The sequence below is a fragment of the Callorhinus ursinus genome, unplaced genomic scaffold (genome assembly GCF_003265705.2).
Source record: "Callorhinus ursinus isolate GAN/ISIS: 27379988/994484 unplaced genomic scaffold, GSC_fseal_2.0 scaffold2, whole genome shotgun sequence".
In the NCBI taxonomy this organism is placed as follows: Eukaryota; Metazoa; Chordata; class Mammalia; order Carnivora; family Otariidae; genus Callorhinus; species Callorhinus ursinus.
In genome coordinates this window covers 55,462,493-55,483,724 of record NW_027397064.1, presented here as the reverse complement: position 1 = coordinate 55,483,724, position 21,232 = coordinate 55,462,493, and positions in this window count along the sequence as shown.

The window sequence follows — 21,232 nt, the reverse complement described above, 5'->3', positions numbered from 1 at the left end:
GGTACAGAGGAGAACACTGAGAACCAAGACAGACAGAGGTTAAGTAACTGGTCCAAAGATAAGGCCACGTGGCTAAGAAATGTTGGTGCAAGAACTTAAACCCAACTCTTGCTTTTTTTTTTTTTAAAGATTTTATTTATTTGACAGAGAGACAGCGAGAGAGGGAACACAAGCAGGGGGAGTGGGAGAGGGAGAAGCAGGCTTCCTGCGGAGGAGGGAGCACGACTCGGGGCTCGATCCCAGGACCCTGGGAACATGACCTGAGCCAAAGGCAGAAGCCTAATGACAGAGCCACCCAGGTGCCCCTGCTTCTTGCTCTTATGCTCTTAGCCACCATGAGACAAATCTCCCTCCTATGCTCTGTGGCACCCAAATCCTCATGCCAGTTCCTCAGTATTACGACCTCTACACTTTCCCTTTCTTGAATGATGGTGGGCTCAACTTCTTGTTAGGGTTAGAGGCTTAAAAATAATAGATACAGCCTAGTAAAGTACTGGGGCAAACTAGCTGCGATCCTCCTGCAGCAGGGGCCAGAGCCCCCCCTGCACAGTAAGAGAGGCCTAGCCAGGGAGGTCTGGGCATATCACTGCCAAAGGGCCGGTAGATTTGGCCCAGGCTCCTTCCAGGGCTTTTGCAAAAGAGAATCAATGAGAAATAAAACGCCTGAATTTTTTTCAAGCTTTGAATAACGTTTGGCATACTTTGGCAATGCTTTATAAGAACATTTCCTTTGTTCCTTATTATTTATTTATTTATTTATTTATTTATTTATTTATTTATAAAGATTTTTTATTTATTTGACAGAGAGAGCACAAGCAGAGGGAGAGAGAGGGAGAAGCAGGTTCCCCGCTGAGCAGGGAGACCGATGTGGGGCTCGATCCCAGGACCCTGGGATCATGACCTGGGCCGAAGGCAGCCGCTTAACTGACTGAGCCACCCAGGCGCCCCTGTTCCTTATTTTTATTCTAGAGTAAAATTCTATTTTAATTAAAATTCAAATAGTGGCACAACTCATGCACCTATACCCTATGTGCAAGAAAATGCAGTGTTAAAAGTAAGAAGATTCAGAGGTGTGCCAGAAACCTCATCATTAACGCACTTCCTTCTGCCTTTGTACTTCTGGAATCTCCAAACATCTGGTGATTTTACCATCAGGAAACAGCACAGTGTCCATCTGTTAAATCAGGCTTTCGCATCATTCACCGGGGAGGATCAACCGGATGTGGGCGTGGTTTACATTATCAAGGATTTCAGTCTTCCCTTTGGACATGCCCTGTGAGGGCACAGTGTGAAGTAGCCTATAAATCACTAACAAGTGGAAAAGTCAGATTTTACTTTATTTTAGGCAGCATAAAGCAGAACACTTTTTTTTTAAAGTCAGAGCATAAATCATAAGCGTTTATTTAAGTTTTTACCACCAGAAGACTTTTGACTCCTTTTCTTTGACAGAAAGACCATCACAAACATTACCTCAACATTCACACGTGCAGATGTCTCTTGATGTGTAGGCAGTGGATGCTCAGTGACTCCTGCAAAGATATTCTCATATCTTTGCAGATATGAGAAGGCAGCCGAATCTGCCACCTGAATCTCTCATTTGGTGGCAGTCTATATGATCTTCACAACTTATTTATAAATAACTTCATACGAGAGTTCAGTCCATAGTGTTCCTATCCCGTCATAGTTATTAGTCATGCCCACATGTTACAACGGCCCTGTGACAAAGCACTGACTTCAGTGGGTGTCGGTGGCCTGAGACAGCATGGCATCATGATGACAAGTGCAGGCTCTGTCCACTATGACACTGGGGCCTTTGGCAAGTTACTCAGTCCCTCCAAGCCTCAGTTCTTCCTCTGTAAAGTGGGGATGATGACGATAATAGTACCTCCTTTACAGAATTGTGTTCAGGATTAAATACGACCAGCTGTATATCTACCTGACACATAGTAAGAACTCAGCAAAGTTAGCAGTTGCTAAATGGTAAGACACTGTGAGCAACCTACTTATAAAAAACCTTTCCCAGCAAAATTGAGCAGAAGGTACAGTTTTCCCCTATACTCCCTGTTCCCGCGCATTCACAGCCTCCCTCGTTATCATCACCCCCTCCCAGAAGCACATTTGTTACAATTGATGAGCCTACACTGATGTATCACTATGACCCAAAGTCCACAGTTTACCTTAGGGTTCACTCTGGGTGTTGTACACTCTATGGACTTGGACAAATGTATGACACGTATCCATCAGTACGGTATCATACAGTGTAGTTTCACTGCCCTAAAAAAACCTCTGCTCTGCCTATTCATCACCCCCTTCTCCCTCGTCCTGGCAATCACTGATCTTTTTACTCTCTCCATAGTTTTGCATTTTCCAGAATGTCATATAGTTGGAATCATACAATATGTAGCCTTTTCAGATTGGCTGCTTTCACTTAGCAATATACATTTAAGTCTTCTCTGTGTCTTTTCCTGGCTTGAAAGCTAATTTCTTGTTAGCACTGAATAGTATTCCATTGTCTGGATGTGCCACAGTTTTTTTGTCCAATTCACCTAGAGGATATTTTGGTTGCTTCCAACTTTTGACACTTGTGAATAAAGCTGCTATAAACATCTGTGTGCATGTATTTGTGTGGACATACTGAGGAGTGCAATTGCTGGATCATATGGTAAAAGTATGTTTAGTTTTATACGCATCTGCCAAACTATCCTCCAAAGTGGATGTACCATCTTGCATTCCCCCCAGCAATAAACGAGAGCTCTGCTCAATTTTGCTGTGAACCTAAAACTTCTCTAAAAAATTAAGTCTACTAAAAACTTAAAAAAAGCCTTTCTCTTGACAAAATGTTTTCTGTTATCTGTTTTCTTTCTTTCTTTCTTTTTTTTTTTTTTTTAAAGATTTTATTTATTTATTTGACAGAGAGAGAGCACACACAAGCAAGGGGAGGAGGAGAGGGAGAAGCAGGCTCCCCACTAGGCAGGGATGCCAGGCTCCATCCCAGGGCCCTAAGATCGTAATCTGAGTCAAAGGTAAATGTTTAACTGCCTGAGCCACTCAGGCGCCCTCTTTTCTTTCATGATCTGGATCCGTAGTCCTGCTGTCATGGACAGGGCCAGCTTAGTCTTTCAAGGTTTCTAGTTCTCTGAATGTGTTGGTAAAAATTACTCAGAGAAAGATTAGTATGCTTGTGAAATCTAGAGGTATTAATGTCAAGAAGTAGCACCATCTTCTCAGCAGATATTTATCCAGAGCTCCCCGCATGCTAGGTGCCTACCGGGGGCTGGAATAAATGGCGTCGGTGAAGTCAGTAAAGCGGCATTAAATAATTCCCAACCTTCACTACTGGAACTCTGAGATATAGCTTGCATCCTAAATTTGTAAACAAATTACACAAATCTGGTAGAAATATAAGCTTCTCCATATTTTCTTCACGAGGGTAACTTAGTCTAGAAAATCACATTTAGCACTTAGAATCAATCCATGTTGTTTCCAACCTCCGAGAAGCATAGAACCTGAGTAGTGAACATCTAAAACCAACACGAAAAATGTGAAAAGCCACCAGCCTTCCTTTCCCTAGCTTGTGTTGCACTGATGACTGCCATACGGACCTGTGGACACACCTCATTGGCCTTCAGCATTCTCTCTTTTCCCTTTCCCTTTCCTTTCCCTGACTGTGATCCACCCCAATGGTGGATCTTGCCATCTCTTGCCAGCTTCCCCAGGGCTAGGTTAAGAGTTTTTAGAGTTAATGTGGGAACCTCCCTCTATTTCCCTCTTTCTAGAACCCCTCTTTTCCCTCTGGATTCCCTCTCCCATCCCTACTTCTTACACCCTAGCTCCTTCTTGTGGTTCAAATTGCCACCACTTGTCACCGTTCACCCCTTGGTGGTGCCTATGGCTTGTATTTTAGAGCTTGGAAGCACCAACTCCTCTCTGGCAGGAAAGGAAAAGGGAAAAGACAGAGTCCCCGTTCCCTTCCAGGGCTGCAGCCAGAGGAAATGCATCACTAGTATCTCTGCTCCACTTCCTGAACTCGTTTTCCAAAAATGATTGAACCAAGCTGTGGTTATTTTTTTTAGTGTTTGTTGATTCCACGTTTCACCCATATTTGATGCTAAAGGGAGTTCTGTGCTGAGCTGAAACACACTGATTCACAAGTCAATGTTAGAAACATGACTCTTCATTAAACACGCATACTACTGCTAGGGAATAGAGCAAGAATCTGCTTGACTATTCACCAACAATGTTGTAATCCAGATTTTTCTATATTGCAAGATCTTCACTTGATCTGACTCATAATCTGTCAATCTAATAACATATTACTTTATAGAAGCTTCTTTTTTTATAAGATTTTTTATTTATTTATTTGAGAGAGAGAATGAGAGAGAGAGAGAGCACATGAGAGGAGGGAGGGTCAGAGGGAGAAGCAGACTCCCCGCTGAGCAGGGAGCCCAATGTGGGACTGGATCCCGGGACTCCAGGATCATGACCTGAGCCGAAGGCAGTTGCTTAACCAACTGAGCCACCCAGGCGCCCAACTTTATAGAAGCTTCTAAAATTGGCACTGGATTAAAACATCTGCCCAACTATGAATTGGCCTTTCTTTTTGCACGTGGGTCAGTTGAGGGGGAAAAGATACAGAGAAAAATCTAAAGATTGAGTGTTGTCAGGTTAGGGTTCTGTGTGGCTGCAGGTTCTTCTGACTCTCCTACGACTGGGTCATAATCCATTGTGGGGGGCTTTCCAGATGCCCTTCCAATATTCCCAAATCCAGAATTTCACCCCCACCCCCAATCAGGTCAAATACCTTTCTGTTTATATAGCTAAAAATTGAACATGAATTAAAGCACTAAGAAAGAACATGGAGAATATTAGGCAGAATACTGTTTATATTTCTTTATTGTAAAGGATGATCATTTACGGATACAGAAACACATTTATCTTTTTTTGGCTTACTAAGCTTGTTTTATTTTATTTATTTTTAAAATTTTAATTCTAGGATAGTTAACATACAGTGTCGTATTAGTTTCAGATGTACAATATAGTGATTCAACAATTCCATACATTACCCAGTGCTCTTAATCTTAACTCTTAATCCCCTTTGCTTATTTTACCCATCCTCCCACACACTTCCCCTCTGGTAACCATCAGTTTGTTCTCTAGAGTTAAGAGTCCATTTTCTGGTTTGTCTCTTTTTTCTTTGTTCGTTTGTTTTGTTTCTTAAATTTCACATATGAGTGAAATCATACAGTATGAGTTTCTCTGACTGACTTAATTCATTCAGCATTACATTCTCTAGGCCCATTCATGTTGTTGCGAACGGCATGATTTCATTCTTTTTTATAGCTGAATAATGTCCATTATGTGTGTATATATCTTCTTTATCCATTCATCTATCAGTGGACACTTGGGCTACTTCCATAATTTGACTATTGTAAATAATGCTGCAGTAAACATAGGTATGCATATATTCTTTTGAAATAGTGTTTTCATGTTCTTTGGGTAAATATCCAGTAGTGGAATTACTGGATCATATGGTGATTCTATTTTTAATTTTTGAGGAACCACGAACCACAGTGGTTGCACAGTTTGCAATGGTGCACCAGGTTTCCTTTTTCTCCACATCTTCACAAACCCTTGTTGTTTCTTGTGTTTTTGATGTTAGCCATTCTGACAGGTGTGAGGTGAGATCTCATTGTGGTTTTGATTTGCACTTCCCTGATGATGAATGATGTTGACCATCTTTTCAGGTGTCTGTTGGCCATCTGTATGTCTTCTTTGGAGAAATGTCTGTTCATGTCTTCTGACCATTTTTTAATTGGATTATTTGTTCTTTTGGTGATGAGTTGTGTAAGTTCTTTATGTATTTTGGATACTAACCCTGTATCAGATGTGTCATTTGCAAATATGTTCCCCCAATTCAGTATGATTATTTCCTTTGCTGTGCAGAAGTTTTTTATTTTGCTGTCATTTATTTTTGCTTTTGTTTCTCGTGCCTCAGGAGACATGTCTAGAAAGATGTTGTTATGCCTGGTGTCAGAGAAATTACAGCCTGTGTCCTTTCTAGGATTTTTATGGTTTCAGATCTCATATTTAGGTCTTTAATCCATTCTGAGTTTATTTTTGTGTATGGTGTAAGAAAGTAGACACACCAATATCTTAATTATAAATATTAGTGAGTGAACACACTACTTGGCTCCTAATATTTAATTTATTATTTCATTATGTAAAGTTCAAATATACTGGTATTAAATGACAAATACTGACTTATAAGACATAATTCAGATTTGGTGAATAACTAAAACTGGAAACAGAATTTCAAAGAGGATACAAATTCATATTTGAAATTTTTTTCTCCATTTGTATAGAAACAAAGATGAGAATGTCAATGTATCTTACATGTTAACCAGAAATAAACTACTAGTAGGATGGCATTGAACATACTTGGAATTTTTAAGGACTTGATTTTCATATATTAAGTAGACATTCATTTTCTTGCAAAATCAGCCTCTACTCCAAGATGTAACAGGAAAAGCAAAACAGAAGATAGGGAGCTATTCAAACATGGTAATTTCTATGTCCTAACAAATTTATAAAAGCAAATATTGACAATTTTTAAAAACAGAGAATTTATGGGTCATAAGAAGGTACCATTTTTTGGAAAATAACAATATAATTTTTTGAGTACCTACTCTCTGCTAGGCATGATGCTGAAGCTTCACATTCATTAATTTTGTCATTTTTGTATAACTCTTCAAGGTCAGCAATTTTCTCCAGAAAATCTGATGCTCAAGGAAATAAAAAAATTGGATATAGCTTATAAATAGTACACAGAGTTTCATTAGCAGCACAGTGCTTACTTGCCTTGGAGTTTACCCTCCATCTGCATTTATAGCTTCTCTTGAAGTCAAAATGAAGAGAGCTGCTCCAAAAGCATGGACAATTGCAAATGCCTCCTCACTTGTCTTTCGCCTTCCAGTATTAGCAACCTTCAGTCCATTTAGCACACAGCCAATTGGAGAGACACCTTTTTTATTTTAAATATTTTATTTATTTATTTATTTGAGAGAGAGAGAGAGAGTGAGTGCACGAGTCGGGGGGGAGGGGTAGAGGGAGAAGCAGACTCCTGGCTGAGTGGGGAGATGTGGGGCTGGATCCCAGGACCCTAGGATCATGACCTGAGTCGAAGGCCGATGCTTAACCAGCTAAGCTACCCAGGCGCCCCCTAGAGTGAGGTCTTTTAAACACATGTCACTCCCTTGCCTAAGACCTTTCAAAGGCTTCTCATTGCACTTCAGAAAACCCAAATTATTAAGCCTTGCATGATCTGACCCCAGCCCCTCTCCATGATTGACCCCACCCTGCTCCTCACCTGCTTTGCCTCAGCCACACTGGCCTTCTGTGAGTTCTGGGAACACCCAGGAGTCCTTGAGCACATTCCTACTATTCCTACTTCCTGGAAAGCTCTGGGCACTTCTCATTTTACAGATTATAGCTTGAATGTTACCCCAGAGAGGTCCTCTAGGCTTAATTGTCACTGCTTCCTACTTGTTTTCTTCACAGCATGGACCATAATCTGTAGTTGTGTATTCATTTGTTTATCTTTGGTCTCTCCCACAGACTGTAACCTACCCAACGGCACGAGTACATACATATGTATACTTAGTGCCTGGCATACAGTAGGAGCTCAGTAAGTGCTTATGGAAAGGTTGAGTGGATTTAAGAATGATAGGAGCCTCACTAGGAAATGGAATTTGCTAGAACAATGCCTAGACCTTATATGTCTTCAGGAAAGCAGAGAGGGACTAGGCTATGTGGGCCTAACTTGATGGGTGACTCTGTATGAATTCTTAAATCTTATACTGGGAAACAACTCATCACACTGACCCAGATGAAGGTGGTGAAAGTATTTATATCCTTCACAGAACTGTTGTCTGATTTAACCAACTAATTGTTATGTAGTACATTTAGATATTTTTATTCATCATTTTATTCTCATTTTATGATTAAAATCTCAATATTTTGAAAAGTTAGGGAACTGGGTCCCAAATGTCTTATGCTAACTTTCTTTTAGCCCTGTCTGTGCCCCAGGAGCCCAAAGGCTGTGAAAAAAAACCATTCTGCATAGAACATTTAAACGCTTGATGTAGTACATGGCAGTTGCTAAGGCAGAAAGCCAGAGGTAATGAGCACTGAGAGAATTATGTGCGGATCTTCCTTGCAGCACTTCCCAACTGTAATTGAACTATCCCCTCCTGATCCTTCAGGTGCTATCAGGATGATTTTCTGCAGACTTCAAGAAAATCCCTGAAGGGCCAAAGATACTTTCTTGATCTTACAATCCTTATTTCAAGGGAAGCTAAATGTTTGGCTCCTAAGTATTTTAATAAGTTACAAGAAAAAAGGAAATTCTAAGTTGAGATCTCCTCCCCCTCTCCCTGCCAGATATGAAGAAATAGATCTTTATACTTATTTATCGTCAAGGTAGAAGAAATATATAATATTCAGTTATAAAAAAATGGGAAGTGGAAATTAGTCTTCCAACTTAAAGCCACAACATATTCGTGATTCGTATTTTTTTCACTTGTTCTTTTGAAGCAGTGGTGGAAAGGAATTAATATTCTATTAAAGAAAAAGTGCAGTATCAGCATATGAGCCCATCTGAGATCCTTTTTGACAATAAGCAATCTCTGAATCTCTAGCAATGGGATACATACACCTCTTTAAACATGGAAACCTGGCTTCCTCTCACAAATGAGACCTATAAATTTCACTCAAACTATAAAAAGGCCTGAAAGTTATATCTCTGTCATAACCTACACTTGTCCCAGACTTTCTCTTAGGTCTATAGGCCTTTTTTTTTTTTTTTTAAGCAAGAGAATTGTTTCGTTCTTCTACAAGTGGTCCCCATAATACCAAGAGTGTAGACACCATTTAGTATTGTGGCATTAGCAAAGAGCCCAAGCCAAAATAAACAGTGATAAAAATTCCTTCTCTCTCTTATCTCCTAGAGCTGACTTAAGTAGAGTAAGGACACCTACCTGCCTGCACTCTCTTTGCATTTCAGGTCTGTTTGCAATTTGTTCTTTCTTTATGTATACTAAAAAAATATTAGCTTTCTAAAGATACAGCTCACTCGTGTATCAGTTTATAGGCAAAATTCACTAAGAATAATAATGGCCACCATTTTTTGAGATATTACTATGTACCAAGTACTTTATAGTTACTTCGTTCAACCTTTATCACCATTCCCTCTAATGTAGGTACTATTCTTATTTTACACATGAAACATAGGTGTGAGGAAACTCAAGATCCTACAGTTGGTTAGGGTTGAGACCCAGTGTTAAATTCGGTTTATCTGGCTCTGAAAACTGGGTGCTTAGCCACTACAAGATTCTACTACTTAATCATCCTATAAGTTTCTGCCTTTTTTTTTCTAGAATAAAAGATAAGGGTACCTGGGTGGCTCAGTTGGTTAAGCAACTGCCTTCGGCTTAGGTCATGATCCAGGAATCCTGGGATCAATTCCCACATCGGACTCCCGGCTCAGTGGGGAGCCTGCTTCTCCCTCTGACCCTCTCCCCTCTCATGCTGTTTCTCTCTCAAATAAATAAATAAATAAATAAATAAATAAATAAATAAAATCTTTAAAAAAAAATAGAATAAAAGATAAAAAGGAAAAAAAAACCCCAAACATTTTTCTCACACAGTGACAGGTTTTTATTGACATCTCTTCCTATGTTAAAATGTAATGGCACTTTGGTCCTAATGCCAGTCAAGTATTCATTTTTTCCGTTTCTTTATCCTATTTGTATTAAAAATGCATTTGATCTAAAAAAAAGGAGAGGACACTTAATTTGATCCTTTTTTTCAGATTCTTACCAAATTATAACCTGACCACATTCAAAATGGTCAGATGTTCCTTCAGTTACTTAATATTCTTAAGTTCAGTTATTCTAAAGAAGTAGCTTCCAACTTGTGGGTCTTAGTTTGAGGAGCCCTTGGAGTTACCGTGAAAGGTGTGTGAGTGGATATTGAATTTGTGTCTCCTACCTATTTGTACTGCCACCTTCTAAATAAATGAGATGTTATGGTTAAATGCAGGTTAATTTAAAATTAAATTAATTATTAAGCTGGCAGTGGCTTGTCATCGCTCTGTAGCTTTCTAATCAGCAGGTACTAAAAGTTCGAGGACTTGCAGCAAAGGATATTCATTAAGGAGGTGGAGGCCTAGTTTCAAATGGTCACTTTGAGATGCTCTAAATTCTCTAAATAATTTCAAATGTTTGCTTAAAGATTCTCTAAAATATCCATTCAAAATTAGAAATTTCTCTCAGGGCCACCCGGGTGGCTCAGATGGTTAAGCGTCTGCCTTCGGCTCAGGTCATGATCCCAGAGTCCTGGGATCAAGTCCCACATCGGGCTCCCTGCTCCTTGGGAGCCTGCTTCTCCCTCCACTTCTCTCTCTCTCTCTCTCTCTCCCTCTGTCTCTCATGAATAAATAAATAAAATCTTTAAAAAAAAAAGGAATTTCTCTCAGGACACTGTCTTTGAAGAATATTTCAATTTTGTTGGGCTCAACGTTTCAAGAGAGAATCAAAGAAACACAGGAACCATGACTTCATCAAATCAAGGTTATATTTATAGAGAGAAAAATGGGACTATACAGTATTGAAAGGTTGATTGGCAGAAGGTATTGGATATGGCTTTAGTTTTAACCATGGTTTAATCACTTTGGGAGGACAAGTGGTCACCAAGCACGTAACTCCGAGTCTCCATTTCATGCTCTTGTTAGATTGCTTCAATATCAAAAGAAGAAACCCTTCCTTCACTCCCACCCCTGCTGGATGCTGCCCAGGAGGAGTGGGGACACAGCCTTCCTGTGTCAAAGTACAAATAGAGCAGAAGAACCTGCACTGGAGGCTGTGTGGAAGGGGCGTTGCATGGATAAGTGGATGCTGGTTAAATGGGCTGCCAACTCTGGTTGTTCCCTCCTGGTGAGGCCCTCCGTCTGGGCCTCTGAAGCTAGGTTTGCACTCACGTGTGTGGGAAGAGACTTGACCTCCCCTCCCTAGAGTAAACTTCCTCAGGGCTCTCTGTCTCTGGGTTTGTGATGGCCCCATCTAAGCCACGTGGTAGAGTTAGCAGGCAATATAGGCTGTTTAGCTTATAATGCAGTAGAAAGTGGACATTTCAATATTCGGATATTATGACTAGACTAGACATGAATTTGTGTGTGTGTGTGTGTGTGTTTTACAATTTTACAATTCTTTCTTTCCCTGGACATGAGTGGTCATTTGATTTGTATCTGGTATACATAAAATGCTGTTCTGGATGTCAATATGCCCACCTCTAGCAATATTTTTCTTCCCGGGTAACCAAGCTTGTGGAATGTATATAAAAATAAGAGGAAATAGACTATAAAAGAGGTGCCAAGTAACTTTCTCAGGATTAAAGTGGATGAACTTTGGCCTGATTTATTTTTATTTCTTAATGGTTTTTTTGGTTTTCTTCTGCTTTCTTGGTTGTGGTATTCTGAAGAATGAAGTAATCAGGTATATGAAATAATGCTGAAGTGTTACTATACTTTTGAAAGCACAGTTAGGTCTCTTTTCTCAATTGTTGACAAGATCGAGGAAATAACACAATTTTGTACATGTGTGTATCTAAAGGTCAGGTGGAACAGATTTCATTCCAATTAAGAGTTATTGAAGTAGAATTTGTGAGGTAGAAGGTGACAATTCTATCCATTGGTGCTACCTAACATTGAAATGTAGTTGAAATTGAGGTGATTTCATGGTAGGCTTTCCTAGAGGCAAAATGCTTGCTAATATTTCTATTCAGAAAAATATTTTTTTTGCAATTGAATGGATTTTATGTCTGTAAAACCATGATAATTTCGTATTTCTGGTCTTTATTTCTTATTTTAAGATATAACTAGCATCTATTCTATAATTAAATTGACTTTTTTTTGCTATGGAAACAGTAATTTTATATCTTTTTTAAGATGCAGGTAGTATCTTTTCTATAATAAAATATTTTTGCATTTTTATTCAACTCAAAGAACAAGGATAAATCTTTAGAACAGACTTCTGTACCAAAACATTTTTTTTTAATGAAAAGTTGTCAATTGTAGTAGTTAACAAGGATAAAATTGCAGGTGTCTTTACGTTCCACATATAAGCTTAGCTTGAGCATTCCACTGTCATGTCACTGCTGTTCTCTGTAACCTTGATAGATCGCCCCTATAAATATCTCTTGGGGTAAAAAGTAATTTAATCTGTGGATCTGTATATTACCTCCTCATGAACATCCTATCAATTGTGCCAGAGTGCTTTCATGATATGCACTCAACTGAAACCATCAAACCTATTTCACTGAGGATTATTAGTTAGACCAGAATCTTTGGTCTCAGCTCTGTCATTAAACTTTTCTAAAAGGTTGTTCACTTATGCATGGAAAAAAAAGCTAAGTTCGTGATTTGGTTTTGAAAGACTGCCTTATAGGCCTGGGTGACTCCTCAGAACTGGAATATTCATTTGTTTTTATCTTGAGTTTGACCCAGTTAGAACCCAGGTTACATTTCTGTATAATTGTGTAACTGATCACTTCCCAAATGATCTTGGAACTCAGTCATGAGAACACAGACCACCCTTCTTGCACCAACAGAGTGGAGAATGCTAAAATGTCCCCCACTTTGACAATTCTCTTTTCTCTCTTCTATTTCTCTGCCAGGACCCTTAGTTGAAAATTGTCTACAGCTCTCAGAACATTTGGGTTCATTAAGAGGTGATCTGAATAGGGGATTGTGAAGCATAAATATGGATAGGCAATTCAAGACAACACGGTTAATGAAAAAACTAGATAATTTAAATAATTTTCTTGATGCCTTTTTATTAAATAGCTCTCTCGAGAGAGGCCTCAGACCTTTTTGGAAGAGCTGAAGGCTCTTTTCCACTAACTAGTGTGTAATTTGGGGCCAATCGTTTAACCTCTCTGACCTCAGTTACTTTGCCTGTTAAATAGGGATAATTGTATTTGCTCTATCTCTAGAGTTTTAGGGATAAAATGTGATGATAAATGTGAAAGTGCTTTTCAAAGTTAAAACAGCACCATATACACAAATACTCAGATTCAAAGGATTGCAGGTTGAATATATTTTTTTCCAAATTGCCATGTATTTTTATGTATTATGTTGAGGTATTATGGCCCAGAAAGTAATTGTTTTATTGGATGGTATGTGGGGTGTGTATTTATGTTGTACAGGTTTTATATAGGAGAGGATAAAGTAGTTTGGGTAGCTACTAAATCTTCAGTATGTTTCTATTAAGTGTTCCGTTTCTGCTTATGAAAGCTGTTGGTAATCATTTGTATAAGTGATGTTATAAATTACTCTGTATAACTCTGGCAAATATTTATTTTAATACAAAATAGTTCAATTTTCTGTGATGAAAAGACTTATTAATTCAACCACAAAAATATCGCTTAATCTTTAGTGGGAAAACTGGCTAGCTGTAAAACAAAAAATTTGGTTTTATTACATAAGTGTCCAACAATAAATTTAGCTTTAATGTAAAAGGCAAAATTGTAGAGATAGTGATATTACCCTCATTCTTAAGTTTTCTGTGAATTTGTTGTCTTTCACTACCAGCAGAGGGAGCCTGAGAATTAAATTGTGTCAAGATGGCTTTGTTAATTCTTTTGAATTTACACATTTAGCTCATAATAAAAGAAATAAAAACCCATCACAGATTAATGGAAAGCCATCGCGCTTGGATTAGGCTGTAGATGAGCATTTGATTCCAGACTACTGATTATAATGAGCTTCAATAGACTAGGAATATCTATAACTTGCTTCCACTCACCCCACCAAAGCATCAGCTGCAAACATCCACAATCTAACAAAGTTAATAATATCTCAATGCACAATTTATTTCACAGGACATCAGAAAGGATGCACTCCTCAAAATATAATTTTATCAAATACACAGCAACAGTCTTATGAAGTGTTCTCATTGACTAAATTACTTCCACACGAGAACTGGAACGCACACACATGTGGTGTAATCAGTTTTTCCTCCTTTCAATGTATTTCATGATCTAAATTTTATTTTATTTTAAAGATTTTATTTATTTATTTGACAGGGAGAGACACAGCGAGAGAGGGAACACAAGCAGGGGGAGTGGGAGAGGGAGAAGCAGGCTTCCCGCGGAGCAGGGAGCCTGATGCGGGGCTCCATCCCAGGACCCTGGGATCATGACCTGAGCCTAAGGCAGAAGCTTAATGACTGAGCCTCCCAGGCGCCCCTTATTTTATTTTTTTAAATAGAAGAAAATAAGGTAATCTGAATGGAAAATAATGATGAAATCCCAGCATTTATGGCTCAACAAAAAGTTTATGTATAGTTTCTCATTGAAAAATAAAAGGTTTTCCAAACTTCAAGGAAAAAAACCTATCAGAGAGCACATTTTCATTGCTTTATTTGCCTTAGATGACAGTGCAATTGTGGATTTTATGCACCTGTGACTAAATAAACTACTGGAATGATATCACCTAGCGACTCTCATTTTCATAATAATACCGTAGTAGTGGTGTAACTGCTAATCTAGCATCAAAAATCCACCTCTCTTGGAATCAAGACATTTACAAGCACGCGTCTCTGCCTTCAAAGAGCTTATCTATTACAGATGGAAATCCAATAATGATCGATTCCCTTCCTCATGCTAAAGAGGTCACTTTGGCAAACGTTTATCGAGTGGCTATTACAAGCCAGCCACTGTGCACAATGCAGAAGTAAAGAGATGAGTCAGAAAGCACTGTTGCTCATAATCAACAGGCCAAGGTTGACAAGCAACCCAAGAACGACAAGGCAAGGTGGTACATACGGTAATAAAGACAGCACTGCTGGGCTTTAAGATTACTGAAGGCAGGGAACATCTTTGTAACCCCAATACCAAGCACAGTATTTTGCATATAGTTAGTGCTCAGTAAATACGTAGTGAATTGGTTAACAACACACGGAGTGTGATAGCAAAGCATCTTCTTGGTAAACAAGTTCATTGTCCCCACGGCTTCCCCTTCCCATAGCTCTAGTCCTCTTTCCCCCTAGTTCTCACAACGTGGGGGATAGCCATGCTTTCTTCTGATACAGCATAGCCGTTGTGTTGTATAAGAACTGGGGCTTGATTCTTTGTATTTCCTGGACTTTGTATTTGCTATTCTCTATGCTGTGATATCTTGGAATCCATAAGATGAATGTAATAATAAAAACAAAAAAACCCCACCCAAACCCACAATAAAGAGAAGTGATGGGCATTCTGTTAAGTACCATATAGAATTATCTCACTTGAACCTTAAAATAGCTGTCTTTATTGTTTTTTTTCAGGAGAGGGATCTTATGCACAGAAAAATAACTTGGATAATAAGTGGAGCTCATATTTGAATCTAGGACTCTGACTTCTTGCTCTGAATGCCTGCACTATATTGTCTCTTTATTTAGGTTGCTTAGAGGCCATTTGAATTAGTAGTGAAAATACTTTCTTGGAAGAGACGGTCTACTTCCTCCAAGAATATTATAAATAAATTGCTTTTAATGCATAAGATATATTTTAGCTATAGAAGTTATTTTATAGATACTGTAAAATATTTAGGTTAATAGAAGCACAAATGAATCACAACTGGTAATTCTTTCTAAGCAACATGTTTCTTTTAAAACTGAGGAAGGAAGAATTCAATTTTTATAATAGGCAAAACACCTTCAAATATATCTTCAGATGCTCAACAGACCCCAAAAGACTCCCCAGAACTGGACCACAGTGCAGTCTGCTGTGGAATGCTTTGCAGCTTTGTTTTCCCAACTAGACTCATTAGCAGTGCCAGGTGGTAATAACTATCCAACTGATTCCTACTAGTAAAAAAAAAATCTGCCTAAGATCACCATGGACTCTTTCTTTCCCCCATTCTCGGCTTCATTTCTGACCTGATACACTTTTGGAAAATAATTATGCATGGCAGGAAGCTGCCATACAACAGAGAAGGATTGTTGTGTCCTGGGATTATATAGGCTCTCAGATCAAATACTTTTTATTGTGCAAAGAATAAATTGAAAAACACGGTTTTCACCAGCATAGCACAGTGAAATCTATTTCTTGCTTTTTTTCTTTCCTGTTCATTTCATCATTAAAGACTCAATGCAGGAAATTATTTACTAATTTGGGAGAATGTTAGCACTGGTGTTTAGCATTTGGCAACATCACGTAGATTCTAGAAACAAAAATAGCTCCAGAGTCTGTTCAAGTAAACTGGAATAAAAGAGTGGACCTTTTAAAGTTGTCTTTTTTTTCACCCATTATACATCATTACTCAACAGGTAGAAATACAAAGTGGTATGGGAAACCAGTTAGTATTTAGTTAAGCATTCTCTATCTAGGAAGAATTTTTAGTCAGTTAAATTTTGTTCCTGCTTCAGTTTTTGTTAAAAAGAGGAAGACAGGGCGCCTGGGTGGCTCAGTTGGTTAAGCGACTGCTTTCGGCTCAGGTCATGATCCTGGAGTCCCGGGATCGAGTCCCGCATCGGGCTCCCTGCTCAGCAGGGAGCCTGCTTCTCCCTCTGACCCTCCCCCCTCTCATGTGCTCTCTCTCTCATTCTCTCTCTCTCAAATAAATAAAATCTTAAGAAAAAAAAAGAGGAAGATAACAAAGGGACATAAATGAGGTTATGTTTTGAAAAAGTAACTGCCTGCCACCTTCCAAAGAAGACATAGTCAGCCAAATTCCTAGACCTGTGCTACCTAATACGGTAGCCACTAAGTCACACCTGGCACTTGAGATATGGCTAGTTCAAATGGAGATGTGAAGTCTAAAACACATGTTAGAGTTCAGAAACTGAATGTGAATGAAGATAAAATATCTTAGCAATAATTTTTTATATAGGTTATAGTGTGAAAAGATATTTTGGGTATATGAAGTTCAATAAAATATATTATTAAAATTAATTTCACTTGTTTCTTGTTACTTTTTAAAAGATTTATTTATTTGAGAGAGAGAGAGAGAAAGAGAGAGCAGGGGAGGGGCAGAAGGAGAGGGAGAAGAAACCCAAGCAGACTTGGTGCCAGCACAGAGCCTGAGGTGGGGTTCGATCTCATGACCCTGAGATCACCAGCTGAGCTGAAACCAAGAGTCGGATGCTTAACCGACTGCACCACCCAGGCTCCCATTTCTTGTTACTTTTTAAAAAATGAGGCTACTATAGGACTTAAAATTACCTAAATGAATTGTATGATATTTCTATTAGACAATAGTGTCCTAGGCTATTATTTTGAGATATCATTGTCCTGAGAACTGACCATGAGTAACAGCAAGATCTTCAATCACAGAATTAAAACTTAATTCAAAAGCCTTTTGAAAAGCAACTTGGAGATCCATATTAAGAGACTTAAATGTATCTCAGCTCTTTTGAGCAGGAATTTCTATTTCTAGCCATATAACCTAGCGATTCCATTCCTAGGTATATACCCAAGAGAAATGAAAACATATGTACACACAGAAACTGGTAAACGAATGTTTATAGCAGCATTATTTACAATAGCCCAAAGTGGAAACAACCCAGTCGCCCATCAACTAAAAAATGGATATAAATAAAATGTGGTATATCCACACAATGGAGTATTATTCAGCTATAAAAAGGAAAGCAGTATGGATACATGCTACAATATGAAGGAACCCTGAAAACATTATGCTAAGGAAAAGAAGCCATTTGCAAAAGACCACATATTACATGATTCCATTCATATAGAATGTCCAGAATAGGGAAATCTATATAGATAGAGAGTAGAATAGTGGTTGCCTAGGGCTGGTGAGAGCTGGATGTTGGGTGAGGAGTAGGGAGGTGATAGCTAAAGGGTATAGGATTTCTTTTTGGGGTAATAAAATGCCCTAAAACTGGCTGTGGTAATGGTTGTACGGATCTGTGACTATATGAAAAATAATTGTATCCTTTAAATGAGTGAATTACATAGTATGTGAACTATACTAAATAAAAAGATGTTAAAAAATTTATTCCTGGGAAATCAAAGAAAATAACTTTAAATAAATTAGAAAATCCCTTTTACTTATAAAGTTGTGTGCTATTGCATTACATATAATAGTGAAAAATTTAAAACAACCCAAATGTCCAAACAGAGGAGTAGCTAAATAATTTATGGTATAGTCTCATCATGGAATGCAGATATTAAAATGATGAGTATAAGCAAATTCTTGGAAGAGCTTGTAATAATGTGAGAAAATTTCCGTTTTTTACAGTTAAGTGAAAAAAGACCTACTGTGATATGTATTATTTGCATAACACCATAACAATAAAAATGCCTAGGAAAAAAACTAGGAGGAAATAGTGGCCCCAAAATATTAGTAATATTTGGGTTGGGGGGATATGTGAGAACTTTTCCTCTTCATAATTTATTTTTCATATTTTTTATAATTAATTTTTAAATTGAAATCCAATAAATCCTATTTTTAAGACCACTTTAATGCTTTAATCGCCAAGAGAGGAGAGCAGATAAATAGATTTTTATAAGATCCAAAGACAGAAGTTCAAACAAGGCAGAATTTCTTTTTGAAACCTTCAATAAACCTTCAGTTAACCAAAACATTAAATTAATTATCCTGTTAATTGAACACCACTGTCCTTGTTATGTAAACACGAAGATAATTCACCATATTGAGGCGATAATTAAATTAAAAAGGATGGCACAGTGGCATTGACTGGTATTTTATTCTGTTGATTGAGACCCTGGAACCCAAATTCTATCCCCTCCTATCTTCTCTGAAGTTTTCTTTTATTCCCATGCCCACAGGGAGGAAAGAAGAAAACCCCCTGCTCCTTTCCAAAATGAATTTTCTGTGTATGTTCTCCCTGCTGCAAATATGTCATGTATTTGCAAACATGTTCACTTTTGCAAACTTGTCCCCTCTTTTCTAAAGAAACCTTTCCTTGGCCCTGCTCTGGTTCCACTTCAGGTTTTCCTCTCTCTCCTCCCCCTCATTACGCCAGGCCTCCATTTTCTTCCTCACTTGGCAGTCTGGGTGGTATTGCAATGACCCTAGTAAAATAGCTCTCTGGATATTTATTATCCGCTCTCACCAAACCTCATGACCTCTCTCTGCAGTGTGTCTGCACTAGGATTTTAGACCACTAACATTCTCCCCTCCATCAAAGCTGTTGCCATCTACCACCCATTCATGTTTTACCCGACCTTCAGACCGTGGTAACCAACTTCTTGCCAGAGATTTCTCAGATTCTGGTAGGCAAAAATAACTCTCACTTGGTCCTATGTGGGTGAGGGCAAGGGCTGGGTCTTATTTACCTTGTTCCTATCCGGCCGAAAGTTCTCAACATAGTAGATAATGCTTGATGCATGACCACAGCGTCAGAGGGGCTGATGAGACAAGGGACATTGAGCTCTTTCATCTCCTTTTGGTGGTGTTCAAACATTTTCCTAGAGGCTGAGCATTTCTGACTATTCCTAAAATAGACTTCTAGAGCTAAGAAAGAGCTGGTTTAAAGTTCTTATTTATAGATAATGAACTGAAAAGCCCAGTGGCATTGAAGCCACGCAGTTGGTCTTCAACAGAGTCGGAACCAAAACTCAGGCCATCTGCGTCCCAAGTCAAATCACTACTCCCCTTTCCTTGCTTAGCTTGTGCTTCTGTTGTCTAAAGGTTTCAGAACTGACTTTTGTATCCTCCTCACAGAAGTCCCCCAAGAAACAAAACAACCTACTATGGACGTGACTGTCCTCCCTAGTCTGTGCACTCAAGATTTTAATTCACATTGACTCTTCCTTTTGTACCAAATAGAGTGACTAGCTGTCCCGAACTGCCCCAGACTGAGGGCTTTCCCAGGATGTAGGACTTGCAGTGCTAAAGGAAAGAGTCCCAGGCAATCCAGAACTATTGGCCACTCTCGTATCAGGCATTCTACTCAACAATTTAATATGTCTTTTTAAATGACAGCCCTGCGAATAGGCATTCTCATTCCCATTTTATAGATAAGACTGAGGATTAAAGAGGTTAAATGATTTGTCCAAGGATATGCAGTTTATAAATGTCAGAGTCAAGATTAAACCCCAGATTTGTTTAACTATCTGGGGTTTATCTCTCCCCTACTTTCCAATTGGAAGTGCGGGTGCTTTACAGCTGTTAAAATCTGCACAGGGAAAGATAACCCTGTGAAATACTTAGTTTAAAAATTGATTTATTATAGGCTAGTTTCGTTGAGGTGTTGCTAATTTGCATGACTGACACATAAAGAGAAGAAAAGCAGCTGCTTAAAATGCATAAATTATTTGAAAGTGATAATGAGCCAGGTAAAATTTAAATTACACAGTCTCAATCCATTTAGTTTTCCCTTCCTCTAGTGGGAGGTGGGGTGGATGGGAGACAAACCTGACATTTATTTACATGTCTAGAAAAAAATGAATCCAGTTAATTTTATTAAGCTATGTTTGAATCAAAGACAGTGCACTCCAGTCAAGTTAGTATAGAGCAAAGTGAGAAGAAATATTAGTACTTTGATGGTGATTGGGTTAGTAGTTTGACAAATGAGATAGTTTGATAAATGAGAGCTTGGTTTTCTTCCTTTCTCTAATTCCAAGATCAATTTATTAATTCATTCTTTTCTTTCTTTAGGAAAAAAGCAGTCATTATAGTTAAATACTCTTTTAAAAAATTAGATGTTTGAATTTTTTATAAAAAGATAACACATTCAAGCGGTTAAGAGAAAAGCAGAAAAAGTCTATTCAATGAAGAGTCTCCCTTCCAACCTCAAGCTACACCACACAGTTGTTTCCCTCGACACAACCGATCACCACTATTCATTTCCTGTGTGTACTTGCAGAGCTAGTTAATCACATGCAAGCAAATACTCCTTCTCCTTCCACAAAAATGCTAGCGTATTAAGGACATTATTCTGTATATGGATTTTCTTTTAAACACAATCACACATCTGACGATAAATCAGTAGATAAAAAGCTTCCTTATTCTGTTTCATGGCCACATAATATTCCACTCTATGAATGTACCATATTTCTCAAACTAGTTCCCTGCTGATAGTACATACATCACTTAACTTTTAATTTTTCAAATACATTCCCATGTTTAAAAATTATATATATGGATATATATTAGCATCTTCTACTCATTCATGTCTTCCATTCACCCCAGTTCCCCCACCTCGCCACA